The following is a 20,277-nucleotide window of genomic DNA, read 5'->3' as shown; positions in this document are numbered from 1 at the left end:
ATATCTATCATTAAAAGCAGCACTTCTTCGGAGAAGAATATGTTTAAAGATGATTAATAAAACGTTCTCTACTCATAACCAGGGCTGCTAGCATAGACTTGCCATGGTGGGACAGTACAAATGATTCTTCAGTGCCAAGAGGCATTAAATCAATGTGTTTTTCACTGATCACGGAGGTCTGTTTCTAACAGGAGCTCTCACAGACAGAAATGGCATGTGGGCCCAGCACAGATGTTACAGCTCAGCCCGTGTCATACACGCGCGTGCAAGCAGCTCTGGCCCTACGCCGGCACTCAGAGCACACAGCTATGAGGAAATGAGTGGGAAGCTGTGTTTTCAGATGGTGCAATTACCTGGATGAAACGGAAGGCAAATTCTTTACTTTAATACAAAAGAAAAGTATTATTTGAGCCCCGTGAAATTTGACATGCTAGGAGCATAGCTAAAGCAAAACAAAACTTTTCCATGCAGAAGGCTGCTCACAAACAGCCTGTAGCTGCACTTGCTGCTTTTTGGCTGAAGGCGTGGGCATTATTAAGCATGAGGGCTGTGTATCTGAGAGAAAGCCAATTGGAGAATGAATTAAAACAAACACGATCACATCCTGACATGCATAAAATGCTGATTGCTTCGCTTTTCTTGCATGTCGAGTGCTTACTCTTGCGAGGCATTTGGAGCTGTCAGCTCCAGCTGCACGTTGTGCGACGGAGAGGTGCTCAGCCCATCTGGAAAACCCTGGGCAGCAGGAGCGGGCCTCACACACACGCTTGGTTTGCCCATACATTGTGCCATGGGAACAGTGGCAAGTGCAGACGGCCGTCCCTGTATGGCCATGCCAACTTCTGAGCAGGGCAGAGCGCCTGGGGGACACTGCGTGTGGCCCTGTGTGAGGGCCGGAGCGCCAGCGGGGTCACAGCTGTGAGCTCCACTAAACATTTGGAGGCAGCCTTTATTGGGTGCATTCATCATCTGCTTCAGCTGGGACGTAAAACAGACAGTGTGTGTGCCTTGGGCAGTTATTCAGCATTCTGGCTTAGCCTTGCTCCTGTCAGCTAGGCCCTAAACACTGCTGTGCCTGCTGGACATTAACTGAGCTCGGCTTTCAGGGCAAAACAAGTGCGGTTTTGTTTTTTTCTTCCCCAGGCAAGATGGTATCAGAGCACTTCGAAACATCGTGGAATTTATTTCCATAACGAAGATGCACCTATAGCTGTCAAGGCTTCTTTATATTTAAACATTTAAAACAAACCAGAAGATGTGCACCCCTCTGCTTATTCTTGCTAATGACTGAATCTCTTTGGTCTCTTTGGCTAAAACTTAGAAAACAAGCCAAAAAAAAAAAAAAAAAAAAAAAAAAAAAAAAGCTATAAGTAGTCATTTAGCTTGGAAAATAACCATGACTGGAAAAACAAGCTAACTGGTTTCAGTATAACCAAAAGATAAGCAACTGGTAAGAAAAGAACCCTATAGTGAGAATCAGCTGTGAACCCACTCTTCGTTCACCCACTAGATCATAGTTTGGTGTTAATTGTGTCTGTGGGAAAGAAAGTTCTTAGAGCAGAATTTTCCTTATCTGAGAGAGAAAGGCATGACAAAAATCTTTGAATAATAGAAATTCAGATGAGAGGAGACCCCTTCTTTTTTCTAACCACCAGGGAAGCAGCTCTGTGAGCAGACCATTCCATTTCTTCAAGTCTTAAAGTCCAAAGCAGACATACATCTAAAAATATGTCAGTTCTAACAGATGCTGGGATATCAGTGTGAGGATTTCTCAGCAGAATGGGCAGACCCATAGGATGTCGGGCTACAGAATCCTGTGTGCGCCTTCAAATGTTACTCTTTTCACAATAAACACGCTGAACAACAAGCACTGTCTTTGGAAGCAGGAACTGAAATAGGCATTTTTCTGAAATGTGCTGCTTTTGGACCAGCCCGAGGGCACCTAACCTTTTTCCCCATTTCACATACACCCAGAGCCCCTTTTGCCAGGAGCGATGCTCCAACCGCAGCTGCCCCACAGCAGAAATGGGCGCAGCAGCATTCTGCCTGCCCAGATTTCAGCACACCTGTACAGCATATGAGCCCAGTCTCATGCGCATGGCTTAAACTCCATACTGCAAGGTCATACGGCATCTCTGGAATCCCATGTAGACACACAGAAATTACTCTGAAAAAACCTCACAGCCTCCCACAACTTCTGTTCTAGTGTTAACCAGTGCAGCTGACTAAAAAATTGTATTCTTATAATTGATTGCCTTCATTTCTAGCTCTTCCTGCTTCCTTTTGATGCAGTTTAGCACCACCTCTGGTCTTTTCCTTTTGCTTAAAAGCGTTCACAGATTCTGCACCTTTAGAACCACGCCTGATGTCTCATTACTTGATATATCTTTAATTCTTTGTTGGTTTTCAGCAGCCCTGAGCTCCAAAACCTTCGTGCCTATATAAACCACTCCTTCTCAATTTATTCCACCTCTGATCCCTGTGTGCCGGTTGCCAGTTTCCCCCCTTGCTCCTCATCGTGAAGCTGACAAGGAGCACAGCGGAGCTGACACAGTGAGGCACAGTGATCCTGTGGGAATGGCTGCAGATTGACAACTGACAGTGGAACAAGCAACAGCGAGCAGGTTTTAACCCCGAGAGCTGATTTCACATTTAATGTTCCTTGAGATGCTGTAGGAATAAACAGGTACTTCAGCTTTACTCGTTTTTGTGACGCTTGTTGGAAAAAATATGACTACTTTAGTGCCTTTGCCCAGAGGAATCTCAGTTTTGCAGGGTGTTTTATAGACTCCAGGCCTGCTCTCATTTCCTAGAGCCAGAGAAAGAGTGACGAGAGGACTGGGGCTATGAGGAAGGCTGGTGGGCCTGAGAAAATCGGGCTTGATGTGGTGGTAATGAGGGGCCATGCAGAGATAGCGAAAAAATGGGTTCTGTTGGCCTGCTGGAGGCTTTCAGCGTGCCAGGAACAGCGGGGGCTGTGGCCCTGGGCTCCCCAAGTCTCCCCCATCCATACCTGAGCTGTCCAAGTGCCACGGCTGGGGGTCACTGCTGCAGCTCCCTCATTGCGCTTCAGGGCCCAAACACCATAGGCTCCACCTGCATGGGGAAAACAGGACAAACACAGGGAGGAAAACTAGCAGCTACCCACTGTAAGCACTGTCTATGCTCTTCCCTGCCCCCGGGGGAACACATAGGCTTCCACAGCAGTCCAGCCATAAATCTGACTTCATCCCAAATCCCAGGGGACAGGGAGATCTTTTTTGTTTTGTTAGCTTTGGAAAATAGCAGTTACAGCACAGGGGACTTGGCCCTGTGATATACCTACATATACGCAGCATGCTCCTTCTATACCCATTAGAGCACCACATATGCCTAAAGTACATTTTTCTGGCCAGAACCCATACTATTAGTTTCTGCTTTGTCCTACATCCAGAAACTGATTTTACACCTACTGTTCTGGGGGATGTTGTATGAATACAGAGATCTGTCATTCTTACTCCTTTTGAAGGTGAAGCCATTCAGTTTCAGCCAGACCAGTTGTTTTAGGTTCCAACTTCAGTGCTGCAAGACCTTCAGGCAAACTAGGGGATGATGTGGGGACAGCAGCAGCCCAAAAACACTGGGATAGAAGGGATAAGGATGGATAAACTGCAAGAGAAAAGGAGCACAGAATCCAACAGCAATAGTTTTGGGGTGCAGAAGATGATGGGGGTGCTACTTGGAAGGAAGAGGCTGCAGTAAATGACCGTTACCTGATAGCACACTAGGTTGAACACATACACATGTATGCATTAAAATCTCTTTTCTTAATCTTATGTGCACTCACTGTTATAGATATCATATACAGTCATGGAGAACAACGCAAATAGATAACTCTGCAAGCTCTGTTTACATTAGGGCTAAAAGTTGAAGCACAAATTCCCAAAATGAACACTCAGTCTCTAAAAATCTTACCTGTGGCTGTTATCATAGCAATAACCACTATAGAGAAAAGAGATTTGATGTCAGCTTATAAAGCAATTGGTGCTTTTACCAGATTGGCCTGAAACACCTCCTGGTAGAGACTAAATGAATGGCAGCATGCTGCAGCTAGGCTCACCAAGCATGCTTAGATATTGTGGATACATTCATTGCAGGTGTCATGGTGCCCAGTTTGCCTTGGAGGGCATTCCCTCCAGATTCTCCCTGTGCACCTGCAGGGTCAAAACAAGAGTGGATAGCTAGTATTCCTAATGTAGGCCTTGCCTTTGACAGAAGGTGGGAGCAGATGGGGTCCGTTCTAACCTATGTTCTATGACATATGAGAAAAAGAAGGATAAAGATTTCAAATTCCTTCTGAGATGTTCTGTTAGAAAAAAAAAAAACAAAAAACCACAAATGAACAAACCTGCAGAATATACATATTCTGGACAAACCTGGTCAAAAAGACCAAGCTATCTTGTTCTGCTAATGCTGAAGTTTCTTAACAGTTAGAAAACTTGATTAACACATCTAATAGGCAGAGAGTGCTAACAGCTGTCAGTGACTGTCAGCCTCTGGCTGGTTGCTTGTCCTGTAAAGATTAAAGCAGCAGTGAACCTACTTTGCAGTGGAGTCAAGGAACTAAATAAGAACATTAGCCTTTGTGAGAATGAATGCTTCAATAAAGACAATAAAGACAACTTTAATCTCTTAAACAAAAAGATGCCGCTATTCTTTATAAACGCAGCATTTTAAAAATGCCAGGATCACCTATGTGGGGGAGAGCTGTGGGATCCAGTTAACATCACAGAAACTATCTTCCCCTGTCACAGTCACATGGACTGCTGGTGTATTAGAACTGGGTACGATCGCACATGTTTTTCCAGGAAAAGAAGAAATACTGTTCACAGGAGATGTCTCTGCTTAACAATGTCTTAAATGATGCTACAGAGAGCAGAAGCTGTTCTCAGGAATGTATTTGCATTGTTTCACACAGTAGATATCTGTTATTAAGCTGATAGCCATGTTTAGGGCTGTCTATGTATCAATTTTATTACTCTGTTTGTTAGCAGTAGAGTTGCCCTTAGCACGAGTTTACTTCTAGAGGTTGCTACACACAGAGTTTCTGACCTCTGTGGAAAATTTATGGCAAGATTTTGGGTCAGAAAATGAAAAATACTTTATTCCCCTTCCAGCCAAGAAAAGCCCGAGCAGAGAGACAGGAATGGATGGAACCCAGTCAACAGGGAATCAAAATGATTAACAGATAGATGGCTCGGACAAGCAGTACTGTACTAAAGGTTAAGCCTGGATTTAAATGAGAGACTGCACATTTAGAGCAACCCTCCCACTATATAAAGCCTATTACAGAGATCTGTAAAGTCAGTACATTACCTAGATTACATCCAGGAGACTGCAAACATCCCAGAGCCAGGGGCTTTCCTCATCCCACAGATGTGCACAGTATGCAGGACCAGAATTATCTTTGCTGAGAGCTCAAGACTGTCACGAAATGCAGACAGTTACCAGAAGGGAGCTGTTTGGTGCCGTTGTTACTTCGGGCAAGCATCATGCTTTGCATTAACCAAAAAGTGACATTGGATGCAGCTGAACTAACCCACTGTAGGAGCTGTGTGTTCCACATCCTGCCCCACGTAAAAGAAATTGTAAGCCAAACACATTTCTTTGTTACCTACTCGGGAAATTTTGACATCAGGGCACAATAACATTATATAAATATTAACTGATCTTTCTACATAGGCTAAAAATAAAAAAGTAATTTAAAAAAAAAAACAAACATAAAAACCACTTCAAATACGGTATTAAAAATTCTGAAGCCAGAAGACCAGATCTGATTGACAGTAACTCATCTTCCCTAGTTTCTCTTCTTCTTTTTCCTCATAGTTTCCATCTCTGTAATAGAATGAATGGTAGGTAACCGTTTGCTTTCAGGTGGGTACAGCATGTAGCACCTTCAGAACTGTAATTAAGTCTTAATTAACATCCACTTAAATAAAGTTAATGGACAGGGCAGTTGTCCATTAAGCAAATGAAACTGGAAATTAGAGCCTAATTGTCAAAAGAGATGTCTAATGAGCATCTGACAGCTTTTATGGTTGTTTTTTTTTCCTTAATTCAGATGAAATCAACAAAGTAAAGTCTCTTTTTTTGTCTTATTTTCTGTCATTTAAGTGAAATAAGCTGATTGTATTTCAAGTTTAAGTCTTTTAAGAACATAAGTGCTGGCTGTGTTTAGGAAAACCATGCCATATTTGTGGAATACTAATTAAGAAAATTCAACTCAAAACAACTCTCCCCTCTGTTTAAAGAGAATGTTTGTGGATATCGAATTCTGTCATCAGCTATTATTCAAATTGAAATAGGTCAGGTCCCTGAACACCTGGAAATTAGCCTGGAAATTCCCTCAATTAATGAATTTGTCCTGCTTCTCACTTAACACTCGGACAACCATAGCTGTAGAATGTAAAATCAATCTTACACTGTTGCTTTCTGTGGAACGGTATTTTCACAGCACTCCAACCCTTGAGAGAAAGATGAGTGCTTTTTAATTCTCCTCCATGCTTTTGCTCAGCAAATGCCCAGCTCTGCTTCTGAGCCAGCGGCCTGACTTGAGCCACAGGGGTCCAACAGCCCCATAGCCTTAGGAACTGGGATGCGTGGCAAAAACCTGAATTTACAGCTCTTTACAATGTGTGTTCTTACAGCAAGGTGCTTACACTGCTTCAGAGAGAAATGTATCTTATTGCCTTACCACCTCTATCAGCACAGCACGTTCCCATTTAATTTACTTACACAAATTAGCTTTTTTCAGTAAGAAATCAGTCACAAGCATCAGTTTTTATGTCCCTTTCTTTCCATACTAACTGCTTGTGCATAAGGTTCGTTCTGGAGCACCACATCATGCTGCAGAGTGCCACCTCCTGTGGGACTTAAAGGCAAATCCAACCACACAGCTGTTCACCTCTTTTGGAGCTTGCTGTAGGCCTTTCATAAGGTTTCATTTCTCCTGCTCTGGGCATAAGGAGTCCTGCCAGTTCTGCCCCTGGGCTGGCATAGCAGTGTGACAGGGCACAGCAGGCGGGAATTGGGGATCTGTGTGCTGCATGGGGCTGTGGGCCAGGCTCTAGACTTGATCTCACCCACGTCTGCCGATGACACAAAACCTTTATCATTCACACTCACTGTGCAAGCCCATGCAGAGTGACAAATAGAATATATAATCTCTGCCGTTGTTGCTATGCTTTCATTTAAAATACACTAGTGGCAATCGCTAAACCGCTTTAGAAAAGTAGGTGATGCCTCTCTATCTGTATGGCAAAAGCACCACAAGATCTTTGGTGTCTGTTTGCCCTAGAAATGCTCCCATCAGACCTAATTAATGGAAAGAAATAAGCACGATGATTTTTCAGTGTCTAAGGTTTTCCCTCACAGGAGTACACTATTACCAGTATTAAAGCAAGTAGGACATTGTTATTAAGCTTTCTAACAATTATGCTATTTGTAGGTCGTCATCAGAGATATCACAGAATGGTTTGGGTTGGAAGGGACCTTTCAGATCTCCTGGTTCCAACCCCTGCTGTAGCAGGGACACCTCCCATAGCCCAGGTTGCTCACAGTCCCATCCAGCCTGGCCTGGAGTGCTCCCAGGGAGGAGCCACAGCCTCACTGGGCAACCTGTTCCAGGGTCTCACCACTCTCACAGGAAAGAACTTCTTCCTAATATCTAGTCTAAGATACATTGTATATAGAAACACAATGAATTAAGTGAAAGCCTTTGATGAAATGAAATGTTGTCAACATCCCCTAATAACATAACCCACACAGTAATTAAAAATGAGCAAACTAAAAAAGATGCAATGCAAGTAGCTGAAGCGTGGTGGTGGATTATGTTGAGCATGAATGTAACAGCAATTTCTATGCTATTGTTTTTGATTGGGTGGCTTTAGTTCCATGGAAGAGAATGCTCATTTGAGTTTACTGCCAATGTTCACAGCCCATAGCCAGGATAAAATAGTCATATTTTTTAAAAATGCACTGGGTTAGCTTGACATTTAAGGACTTTGTTGAAATACTGGGCTAGGATAAGAAAAACCCACTGTACCTGCACAGAGCACGCTTCCCAGCGGGTGCTGAGTGCAGCCTCCATGTTTCCCTTTGGCTGCATGGCCCCAGCCTGGCTCTGCTGCCTGTGCCACAGGCTGTGCACAGGGCTTTGGCTGGCCACCCATCCCCAGCCACGGTCCCGTGATGCTCCCATTCTCCTGACCTTCCATTTCCAGGTTCTCACAGGACAAGGGACCATGGTTGTCTTCATGCTTGCTAACTTCTACTTCCAACGCATGCTTGAAATGGAACTTGAATCCTAATCCAATCCTAATCATCAAAATCTGGTGTTGAAGATAACTGGTGTTCAAAATTATCAAACTCCTCAGTTCTTCTCACAACAAAGAAACTTGTCCTTTCCCTTCTTTTCTGAAGATTTGAAATATTTTACCTGAGTAAGACTAGATTAAAAATGAGCTTTGTACAAATGGAAATGGGTATTAGCCCAGAGGGAGCCATGAGCTGAAAACAGACCTGTGGCCACAATGTGGAACAAGTTAGGTCAAGTCACCTTCACTGGCTTCACCCCTACATCTTGCTGACAGGATTGTCAGATACGCACTGAAGTTAAAAAAGCATGTCTAATTTACATGCCTAATATCTCAGCCATATACGCAAATGAAGCCCTGAGGGGCAGTCCTTAAAGGTGGAAGCAAAATAACACTCATGTAGAACCTGGGAGTAACAGGCAGTTTCAGACTCCCGTGATCACAGAACTCACCTCGTGGCCAAGCAGAGCCCCTTACTGTGAAAACAAGCCAGGTTAAGGCACGTTCAAAATCAGGCTCTGATCACATAGTTGTCAGGAACTCCCTGGGGTTTGCTCAGAGCATCTCTGAAGTCAGATCACACCTCCCTGCTGGCTATGGGAAGAGCTGCAGTGGGGGGGCTGCTGGGTGGAAGCAGGGTGCTGAGTCTGGCTGTTGCTACAGGGACGGCCCTTCCTTCTCAGCAGGAGGACCAGCTACTACACAAAGGACTTATTCCAGGTTGCATCACTGCCAGGCAGCAAAACCAGTAATTTAAGGAATGTAGAGCATTTTGGATGGAAACTGTCACTTTCTTGAGGTTCACCCTGCCACATTCAGCTGTTGTTTCTGTCTGTACCCTCTACTGGATTTTCTCTTGATGTTCTGAAACTGAACTGTTAAGCAGTAAATCCTAATAATTGAATAAACTGTCACCAATAGTCTTTAATGGAGACAGTGAGGAGGTTGCTCTGTGATGTGGCTGGAAAGAAATTGCTTTATGGCTTCCCAGGGAAGCTTGGCTCATAGGGCAGAGGCAGACAGACACACACGCACTGTGTGGCCATTATAAGGGTGCAATTGCATTTTGCACTCAGTGCAACCCAGCAGTGGCCTCTATTCCTTCCACCCAGCCTTGTACTCAATCTAGCAATCACCAGTTCGGTTTGTTTTAGATCCAAAACTTGGCACTTAAATGCAGTGTATCCTTAAGGAACACAAACACCAGCGTTCCTCCTAGAGTCCACTGAGGATAACTTCCTGGTATTGAACAGACCAAACAGAAGTGAAGCATTACTGGACCTGGTGCTCACCAATGCAAAGAAATCATTAAAGAAGTTAAGACTGGAGGCAGCCTAGGATGTAGTAAGCACATCCTGGTTGAGTGCAGTATCCCAAGGAACCTGGGTCTAGCAAAGAGTGGAGTTCAAGAACTTCAGGAGAACAAACTTTCCGCTCTTTAAGGAATTGCTCAGGAGATCCCCTGAGAAGCTGTCTTTAGAGACATAGCAGTGAAATAGAGCTGGCAACTCCTCAAGGACACTTTTCTGAGAGTGCAAGAGCTCTTCATGACCCAGCATAAAAAAAAAAAATTCAAGCAGAGGAAGCAAGGAACTGGTATGGTTGGGCAAAGAAAAAGAAGGGAAAGTATAGGTAGTGCCAGCAGGAATGGGTGGATTGGGAAGAATATAGAGATGTTGTCCAGATGTGTCTGGACATGGATACAAGGTAGGATCAGGAAAGACAAAATGCAGATGAAATTGAACTTAGAGAGGGCTGTGAAAAATAACAAAACGGGATTTTTTAGAAAATTGGTCATAAGAGGCAGGTAAAGGAGAGTGTTCTCCCTCTGATAAATGAGAAGGGAGAATTGGCTTCTTCAGGCATGGAAAAAGCTGAGGCACTCAACAAGATCTTTGTCTTGGACTTCACTGCCAGGCAAGCTTCTGGTGCCTATTGTGCCTCTTAACTTCTAGGCAGAGGCCAGGGGAGTGAAATCCCTCCCAGTGTTAGAGCAGAGCAAGTCTGATATGCCTCTTGAGGCTGAATGTGTACAAGCCTATGGGGCCAGACGGTGTGTATCCCAGTGCTCTGAAGGAACTGGCTGATGTGGTTGTCAAGCCACTCTGCATCTTATCTGAAAAGCTGTGGCTGTCAGATAAAGTCCCTGGTGTCTGGAGAAAGGGAAACATCACTCCCATTTTTCAGAAAGGGAGACCCTCAGAGCTGCAGGCCAATGAGCCTCACTTCTCTGCTTGGAGAATCATGAAGCACATCCTACTGGAAGCTATGTTAAGCCACATGTGAGATGAGGAGGTGATTCAAGACAGCCAGCATGGCTTCTCCAAGGGCAAATCGCGTCTGACCAATCTGGTGGCTTCCTATGATGGAGCAACGGTATCAGTGAACTGAGGAAAGGCAACTGATGTCATCTACCTGGACTTGTGCAAGGCTTTTGACTTCAGCCCACATCCCATTCTTATCTCTAAGTTGGAGAAATATGGATTTGAGGACTGGATTATTAGGTGAGTAAAGAATTGGTTGGATGGTCCCAGCCAGAGGGTTGCTGGAGTCAGTGGCTCTATATCCAGGTGGAGGCTGGTCACAACTGGTGTCTACCAGGGGTCTGTTTTATCAGTGACATAGACACTGGATTGAGTGTGCCCTCAATGCTGATGACACTAAGCTGAGTGGTACAGCTGACACAACAGCAGGGACACCATTTAGAGGTACCTGGACAGCCTTGAGATGTGGACCCACATGAACCAAATGTAGAAATAGAGGATCTTTAAGGTCTCTTCCAACCCAGGCCTTTCTATGATAAGATTATATGATTCTTAGCAGTGTTTCTCAGTGGTGAACTTTCCCAACTTGCTAAAAACACACGCTCAATTTCTAATTTAAATTTGTCTACTGTTAGCTTGCAGCAATATATTTTCATTATGTCCTTCTTCACTGGTTTAATAAAATCTTTATTTTGTGGTTTCCCTCTCCATGAAGACACTATTCATTAAACAGCTCTCCCCCTCATCTTTTTGATAACTCAAATACACCAAATTGTCAAATATACGCTTATTTCTAATTCACAGAATCATAGAATGTCTTAGATTGGAAGGGACCTTTGAGATCATCTAGTTCCAACACGCTGCAATAGGCATTCACTGCAGAGCTATGAAAAACCTTGAATCTAAAAACAGTAATCTTCCTTCCCTGTACCTTTACAAAACATTTTTCTCACACAACCTCAGTCTCTAAATAGTTCCCCCCTCCCACCCCCTCACACTCCCCATCCATTTAAGTGCTGTCTTTTCTTTATCTGAGAGAGAGACTTTCTGAACAACCATTTATGGTTGAGACTGCCATATATTGCTTACAAGCTCTAGCATTTATTACAGGATCCAGGTAGGGTTTGTTTTGTTTTGTTTTTCTCATATCAAGGTCCAGACAGGACTATCCTGTACCAAGTAATTGATGCTTCTTGTTTTAGTCAAAGTCAGCTGTAATTGTTGCATGCAAGCTGACATCTCTTCTGTACAAGTCACTGTATAAGATGCTTACTCTCCCACACACCAAAGTTTTACCTGCATTGCCAATAGCTACTCTTTCTTAAACATCCCATACCAAGTTCTGATGCACCTCTAAGTCTTGGGAGTGCAAAGAGATGAGAGCACCCACAATGTATGATCCGTGGCTGTGTAATACTTTTCTGCTTGAGATAGAATGAAATGCATAGGTCCCTGAATTGGTGAAAGCTCAAGGCAGGAAAAACAAAACCCATGAAGTTTTGTGGTGGCTCCTTAGCCTTGGTTTGGATGCAGTTTAATTGTGTTGCCCTCAGGCTGTGTGGGAATGATGAAGCAGTTCTCCCAGCAGATTTTATCACCTCTCTGGCAGTGCCTAACCAAGACCATGTCCAGACATGAGCTTGCAGCAGCAGCAGCACAGACACCTTTGCTTTTAGATCCAGCACAGCAAGCATAGATTCAATCTCTCTGCAGGCATAGAAAGACACTCAGTATCACTGTCTGCTTGGTCATGCATTTGTGCAGCTGGCACTGGGTGCAGGCTCCCACCCAGAACCTAAACTGACTGGTGTTCCTTTGAAAATCAGTCTGGCTGATGGGATCTGCTGCCCAGGAACCTCTATTACATGGCCCTGTTCCTGCAGTTCCCAGCACCAGGAGACAGACAGCCAGTGCTCCTTATGGATGCTGAAGGGCTGATGCTATCAGTATAGAACGAAGCCTAAAAAACCTCACTGTCTCTAGAAACTATCCTGAAAGGGCAGGATTTCCTACAGCCAGGACTCTTTGCTTCAGACTCTTTTCACCTGCTTCGCTGCAATACTTGAAGTTCAGTTATTAGGAGCATGCAGCTTATCAGTTAAATGCATTTCTGAGTAGTTCTTTGTCATCTCCCTTCAATACTGTTAGATTTTGAGTGAAGCTGTTTATAAGCCATTATACAGAGATACCTTTTATGTGTGCTAAAGAGCCCTTTCTCCAAGATCTTTACACTCAAACTCCAATGTATAATCAGCTTTTACAGCTATACTGAAGACTTCAGAATAGGCAGGTGGGTTTTTTTGGGTTTTTTGTTTGTTTGTTTTTTCCCCCACCCTGGAAATCCCTGGTATATTTTTAATTATGCTATTGCTCAATACATTTAATATAACACATACAACATTTTATCATGAAAAATGCAGTTACCTTTAACAGTTTCTAGCCAGAAATGCTGATCTGACATTTTCTCCCAGCAAATGCTTAAACCACCACTTATACATTACAAAATAGAAAAGAATCTCTTCTCTGATGGGAGAAATTATAGAAATTAATGCTTATGCTGCTGTAAATAGCTTTAAATGACATTTAACGTGGGTGTAAAACGAGGGTACCATTATGGCTGTACTCATTTACATCAGGCCACTAACTAGCCCCAAACCCTGTGTAACTCTAGCATTAATTACTGGTGCTTTTTTAATGAGTAGTCTTCTGTTACTTATTCAGCAGGTGGGCTGCCCTTCATTCGTCTGATTACAAAATTACAGAATATCCTGAAATAGGATCCCAGAAAAGGAAATCTGAAGGTTACCTACTTACTGTTTCTTACTGCACCTGAAATATGTATTTTCTTTGGAAAAAGAAGGGAGGATGACAATAGCTGAATAATGCAGAGCCTTCTCTTGATCTTGCAGGCAGCAAGATCCCAAATCATCTGACATCACACAGTGCAGTCACTTCACACAAGATTAAAAACAGCACTGTGGTATCCTGATAAATTTCAGTACGCAGATCATCTGCCTGTGCACGTTGCACCCACTGGTCTGGTCGCTAGTTTATTTTGATAGCTAATGTATTGCGTCCTCTCAGGTAATATTTTTCTAACACTAGGACATTTAATCTGAGAGTCAAATTTAGGATGTTTAAATCTATTCCCATCCTCTGCACACGGTGTGCATTTTGTCACTATTACTGTAGCTGAATGCTGTGAGGCATATTAACAAATCTCATTTGCAGAAGTTTGCTACTTCTTTTACAATAACTTTGCTGTAGAAACTGCAGCCAGCTCACTGTGTGTGTGAAGTCAGCAGAACAACTCATTTCCTTCTATAATAAGACTCCAGTCACTGGTTGGGATGGTTGGTTGCCAGAAGAAGTGATTTTCTTAAGAATGGAAGCACACAATTGCTTTCCTAGCTGGTCTATTATTCACTGTCAGTCTAAAGATCTCACCATTTGTTTGAGCGTTTACTTGGAGCTTTCTTTTTTCATTAAAAAGCATACATCACCTTCTCCCTCCAGATAACCATTTATTTGAATGATGTAGCTGCTTGCTTCACAACAGCTCCCTCACTCACACTTGGAACTTGATGATCCCTGAGCTTCTTTCCAACCCAAGCCATTCTATGATTCTATGATTTCTCCCCAAATTTGTGTGTGGGGCAGCTCCACACTGATGCGACATCGTGATCCCATTGATTCTAAATGCTGCCAACCAGAGTTTAGCACGTTATTTCCTAAAATTTTCAGACAATCACCCTCTGAAAGTCAAATCCACTAAAAGACATCCATGTTAATATATGAAAAAATAAATCAGAACTGCTGCTCATCTATTAATAGTAATTAGGAAGAATCATAAGGCAACAAACACGGTGTAGCAATTGGACAGATCAGTACAGTGGGAAAGGCATTACAACAAGGATGTGAACAAAGAACTGACAAGATAGAGAGGTACTATAAAGGAAGGGCAGAAGATTGCTCACCTGTAACAGAAGATTCCATTTTCACAGGGAAAAGCTTCACCAAAGAGCAATTTCCAGTGGCAGTCAGCCCTTCAATGAGGTCTAAGAGAGGCTGCACCCCTTCCTGTCTTGCAGCTGCATTGCCTTCACCTGCTCTCCCAGGGCTGACTGGGTCCTTTCCCCAGCTTCTCAATCAGTGGTTCAGACCATGACTCAACAGTTCCCATACACACGGCCACATGTGGAGGAGGACGTGCACCTTCTGTTGGTCCAAAATTTGTGTTCAAAAACAACTTCTAGGTCTTATTTATGACAGATCTTTTACTTTTCCCCACAGGTATATCACTTGGTCCAGTAAGAAGATTTCTGGCCTCCCAGTCTTTCTAATAACTAGTAATTGTGAGCTAGCTTGGACATTCTGGTGAGACTTAGGATATAAGGCCATAAATTAGGTCACCTGCCCTCAGTGGACCCTCCACTTCCTGTCTGTATTGTAATTGCACTTCTACAAATGCAGTACAGGGGAAGAAGAAATGTAACTTAATTCCAGAACTTCTGAAATATGGATCAAAGAGGGGGAAAAGAAAAAAAAAGGCGAATTAGAGGATTTTATGTGTTTGTGCTTCCTGGGGCTCTCCTCAGTGAGGGGATTTTTTGGTCTCTGATGCTTTCCAGGACATCAGTTCCTTTCCTCTGAGTCCCTTGTATTTTCACCTATAGTTTTTTCTCTTCTCTGTGGGTACATTAAAGCAGTGCTTTTCTGCACCTTAGGTTTCCCACGTGAGCCCAGGAGATGGGTGAGTGTGCCTATCTTTTCTGTTCCCTGCTTTGGTGTAACAACTACGTAGCCAAGCTCTCTACTATGCTATAACATCTGTGTATTCATTAATTGTATGCTAGATGAAACTGGAATTAGAGCAGTCACTTTGGTATAGTCAATGTTTGCTTTCTTCTATCCTGGTGATTTTAGAGTAGTGTGATCTGAATAGGAGAAGTTTCGCAGTCTTGTTACTCACTGACGATGTTTCTGTACGTTCCTTGACAGTCTTCTGCTATTGCATTTGTCTACACAACTGAGAAACCCAACTCTGTCAAGTACCCAATTCAATCCTGGCAGAAACAGCAAAATTCCCTTGGACTCTAATATGGATTTTACCTATTAATATCATGGTATGACCTGAGTCTACACTTTCTCCTTCAACATCCACAAACAGCATTGCAAAAGAAAGCATTTCTTCAACTCTGGTAAACGTTTCTGAGATAGCATGAACTTCAACTGAATCACAAACAGCCATCTCAGAAATAAACAGATATGCTTCACTAAAAATGCAGAGTAACATTTTTTTTCTTTAAACCCTTACCTAAAAAGACTAAAGGAATATGTTGGAAGCCAGGAAATTATTAATAGAAGTTGGACAAACTATAAAAACTATATTTTGTTTTATTTTTACTGACATACGCTGTTCTGAAATCTTTGTTGATACCAATGCTCAGAACAGATCATCACAAAAATCATCTCTCAGTAAATAGATATTTTTTAATACATACACTGTACATATCACATATAGCATATATATACATCTCACAAGTACTGACACAAGACTTTGGCTTACTGTCATCATGAATGAATTAGAATAAACTGTGAATCCCAAAGCTCCAGTTAATAGAAGTATAAAGAGAAATTACGAGGCTAGTTAGACAGTGGACTGAACAGATGCCATTGACAGTGGTCATAAATAGATTTTTCAAAGATGCTCATATTGCATATAAACAGTTTGGGCTAGTAAGAGAATTTCATTTTCTATGGAGCATGGAGGGCGACCATTTTGTTTGTCTCAGATTCAGTCACTGTATTCATTCAACTTCCTATATTCCCCACATACCTTTGCTTCAGTGCTACTGGTGTGCTCTTCTAACTTTGCATTAGACATACCCACTATAAAGCTTCTTTTATAATGGGAGCACTTTTAAAAGTACATCCTGTCTCTTGTCATCAGGGTGCACCACTTAACACCACTCCTGTGTCATTCTCAGTGTGGCTTTGGCAGCAAAGGCACCAAAGGTGTGCTAGCAGCCTGAGCACAGCTGTTAGTAGAGCTCTTTGCATCCTTAATCCTTAAGGCTTCAGAGAAGCACAACCACTGTGCAACACTTCAGTGAGATTTTCAAAACCACGTGGAATTTGTGAGTCTTCTTTCTAGGAGGTCAACAGCAGTATTACCAATGCCCATAATTTCAGATGTCTAATGATGTCCACACACAACCATTAATGCAGATGCAAAATTAAGACTGCCCAGCCAGTCACATTAAATACCCAGCCAACTGCCAGCTGCAGATTCCATTTCACTTGGGATTCAGGCACCTCAGCTCACCAAAGCATCAGGGAGATGGATGCAAAAGGGTGCTGATCTCTCTGTGAAAGTCCAAAACAACTAGTAGGGAGATTTACAGTGTTTCCCTTACTAAACGAAGTGGAGACCTGACCACTGCTTGTGTCATGCCTTACTCTTGAATTATTCCTGCCAGCATAAGTGGGCTAGCAGAAGTAAAATCCTAGCTGTAAAAGAATACAGCTCCTGGTGTATCCTGTTCATGGGTTGGGATGCCTGATTTACACCATTATTGGGCATGTAAGAACCTGGTCTGCTGTTATATTACTGGAAGATGTTCTTCCCTAAAATGCTACCAACTGGATGGCAGGTGCCTTAGGAAGATAAACTTAAGGAGGCATAGGAGATTCAGGCAGAGATGAGGGACAGACGAAAAGCACAAATAGCATGTGAAACAGAAGAAGAAAAGAGGAACTACTCAAAAGAAATGAAAGGGTGTTAGCAGGACTGGCACTCAGAACAAAGCAAGGATATGAATCCGAAAAAGGCAGGTCTCCTGGGTAATGTTTTTTTTGTTGCTGGCTTGTGAACAAATATGTTGATTTAGAGGAAGTTTTGTTTGTTCATTTTCTTTTCTTTCAGAAATCAACAGTTTAAAGCCTTTAGTTCTGAGCTAAATACAAAGATTCCAGAGCACAAGTAATAAAAAATGACACAGAGCATAGAAAGGAATTTTGTATTGTAAGGCTAAATACGCCACACAATCAAATACACCCAGAGATGTGGTGGATGCTCCATTCCTGGAGACTTTCAAGGCCAGGCTGATCAGGCCCTGGGCAACCTGATCCAGCTGTGGTGTCCCTGTGCAGTGCTGGGGAGTTGGACTACGTGGCCTTTAAAGGTCTCTTTCAGCTCTAAGGATTCCACGATCCTATGATTCCATGAAATATCATTAGTAAAGCTGCAATATATGATCAACTTCAGAACAGTGTTAGAAGAAACATAAAATGAGTGAATTTTGCTGAAAAGTTTCTGTAGTTATACTTCTGTGCCAAATGCAGCTAGGAACCACTGGGTCCAATGCTTTACTTCAGAAGTGTTGTAAGCAAAGATTTTAAGACCAGCTATGCCTACCTTTCCTTTGCTGCACTAAGAAATCTGCACCACACATCAGACTTGCAGCAAAACCACAGTTCAGGCAACAATCTACCAGATTTGCATTGCAAAATGGGTATACTGGATTAATGTTTTTGGAGGCCAGTTTGTTTAAAATTTTGCTATTTTGCTTCAGTACAAGCTCACGTTGTTCAAGAGGAATCATAGAATCATTTGAGGAAGGGACCTTTAAAGGTCATTTTGTCCAACTCCCCTGCAATGCACAGGGACACCAACAGCTCCATCAGGTGCTCAGAGCCCTGTTCAGCCTGACTTTGAATGTCTCCAGGGAACAGGGCATCCACCACATCTCTGGGCAACCTGTGCCAGTGTCTCACTGCCCTTACTGTAAAGAACTTCTCCTTATATCCAATCTAAATCTCCCCTCCTTTAGTTTGAAACCATTTCCTTGTGTCCTATTCCAACAGACTTTGCTGAAGAGTCTGTCTCTTCTTTCTTACAGCCTCCTTTTAGATACTGAAAAGCCATTCTCAGGTCTCTCCAGAGCCTTCTCTTTTCCAGGCTGCACCGCCCCAGCTCTCAGCCTGTGAGTTATGAAGTGGGAACTTCTATTCTGTTTCAGACCTCCTACAGTTCTGAGAGAGATGGCTGATGTGGTTGCTGAGCCGCTCTCTATCACATTTGAAAAATCATGGCTGTCTGGTGAAGTCCCCAGTGACTGGAAAGAAGGGAAACGTTACTCCCATTTTTAAGAAAAGGAGAAAGGAAAACTCAGGGAACTACAGGCTGGTGAGCCTCACCTCTGTGCCTGGGAAGATCATGGAGCAGATCCTCCATGAAGCTTTGTTAAGGCACATACGAGACAAAGAGGTGATTTGAGACAGCCAGCATGGCTTCATCAAGGGCAGATGTTGCCTGACCAACCTGGTGGCCTTCTGTGATGGAGTGATGGATGGGGGATGGGGGAAGGGCAATGGATGTTATCTACCTGGACTTCTGCAAGGCCTTTGACATGGTTCCTCACCACATCCTGCTCTCTAAATTGGAGAGGCGTGGATTTGAAGGATGAACTGTTGGATGGATTAGGAATGGCTGGCTGGACGCAGCCAAAGGGTTGTGATCAATGGTTCAGTGTAAGGGTGCAGGCCGGTCACATGAAAACCTAATGAGGTTCAATAAGGCCAAGTGCAGTACAGTGAAGAAAGGTTGAGAGAACAGGGCTTGTTTAGCTTGGAGAAGAGAAGGCTGCAGGGACACCTCATTGTGGCCTTCCAGTGCTTGAAGGGAGCGGATAAACAGGAGGGGAAACGGCTGTTTGTGAGGGTGGACAGTGATGGGACAAGGGGAATGGTTTTAAACTGAGACAGGGGAGGTTTAGGTTGGATATTAGGAGGAAGTTTTTCCCCCAGAGGGTGGTGAGGCACTGGAACAGGTTGCCCAAGGAGGCTGTGGATGCCCCATCCCTGCAGGCATTCAAGGCCAGGCTGGATGTGGCTCTGGGCAGCCTGGGCTGCTGGTGACCTGCACACAGCAGGGGGTTGGAACTGGATGAGAACTGTGCTCCTTTTCAACCCAGGCCATTCTGTGATTATGATTCTATGAAGTGCTAAGAACCACCTATAATAAGATGATCTTGGGATTGTGGCAGGAGACACTTGAGATGCTCAAGGTCTGGCTGGGCAGTGCTCTGAGCCCCTGACTGAGCTATAGGTGTATCTTGTTCACTGAAGAGTTGTTTGACCAGATGGCTTCTAAGGGTCCCTTCCTACTCAAATAATTCTATGATTCTAAAAAAGGCTGGATGCTAACTCTTGGTCTGAATAGTTGACTTCACAGTTAGGTTATCTTTATTTGACCCAATTAAATTCCTGTTCCGAAGCCCATTGAAATAAAGATATCCATGAAACTCTACCCAGTTTTGGATCTGATTCTCAGGGATTTTTTCCCCTAAGGAAGCAACAGCACTACTAGGCAGAGATTTGGCTTGATCTGGCTGCTTCTTAGAGAATCTATATTCTGCTACAAAACAAAGCTCTGTACCGGTCTGCCTCTTGCCCCAGAGAAATCACATTTCATTTCAGTTATGTTGATGGATCACAGGGCAACAGCTGTGGCACACAGGATGAGCGATTAGTGAGATCATCCCATAAGTTATCTGCACTTGAGGTAGAGAGAAAAAAGTTTCATTTGCCTTAAAGGCAGAAAAGTTCCACCAGAGTGAGATGATTGACTGACCTTGGAGCAGTAAGGCTGATCA

General features: G+C 43.3%; 1 long non-coding RNA gene across 1 annotated transcript; it reads right to left on the bottom strand.

Moving 5' to 3' along the window:
- Positions 1 to 1,685: 1,685 nt before the first annotated feature.
- Positions 1,686 to 14,701, bottom strand: LOC128081879 (uncharacterized). Its single transcript, XR_008207437.1, has 3 exons — positions 14,596 to 14,701; positions 3,498 to 3,619; positions 1,686 to 3,096 (listed from the first exon to the last, which is right to left on the bottom strand). It is a non-coding gene; the product is annotated as an uncharacterized LOC128081879 (long non-coding RNA).
- Positions 14,702 to 20,277: the final 5,576 nt, after the last annotated feature.

This window comes from Tympanuchus pallidicinctus, unplaced genomic scaffold (genome assembly GCF_026119805.1).
Source record: "Tympanuchus pallidicinctus isolate F22 unplaced genomic scaffold, pur_lepc_1.0 scaffold22, whole genome shotgun sequence".
Taxonomy (NCBI): domain Eukaryota; kingdom Metazoa; phylum Chordata; class Aves; order Galliformes; family Phasianidae; genus Tympanuchus; species Tympanuchus pallidicinctus.
This window is presented reverse-complemented; position numbering and strand designations above follow the sequence as displayed.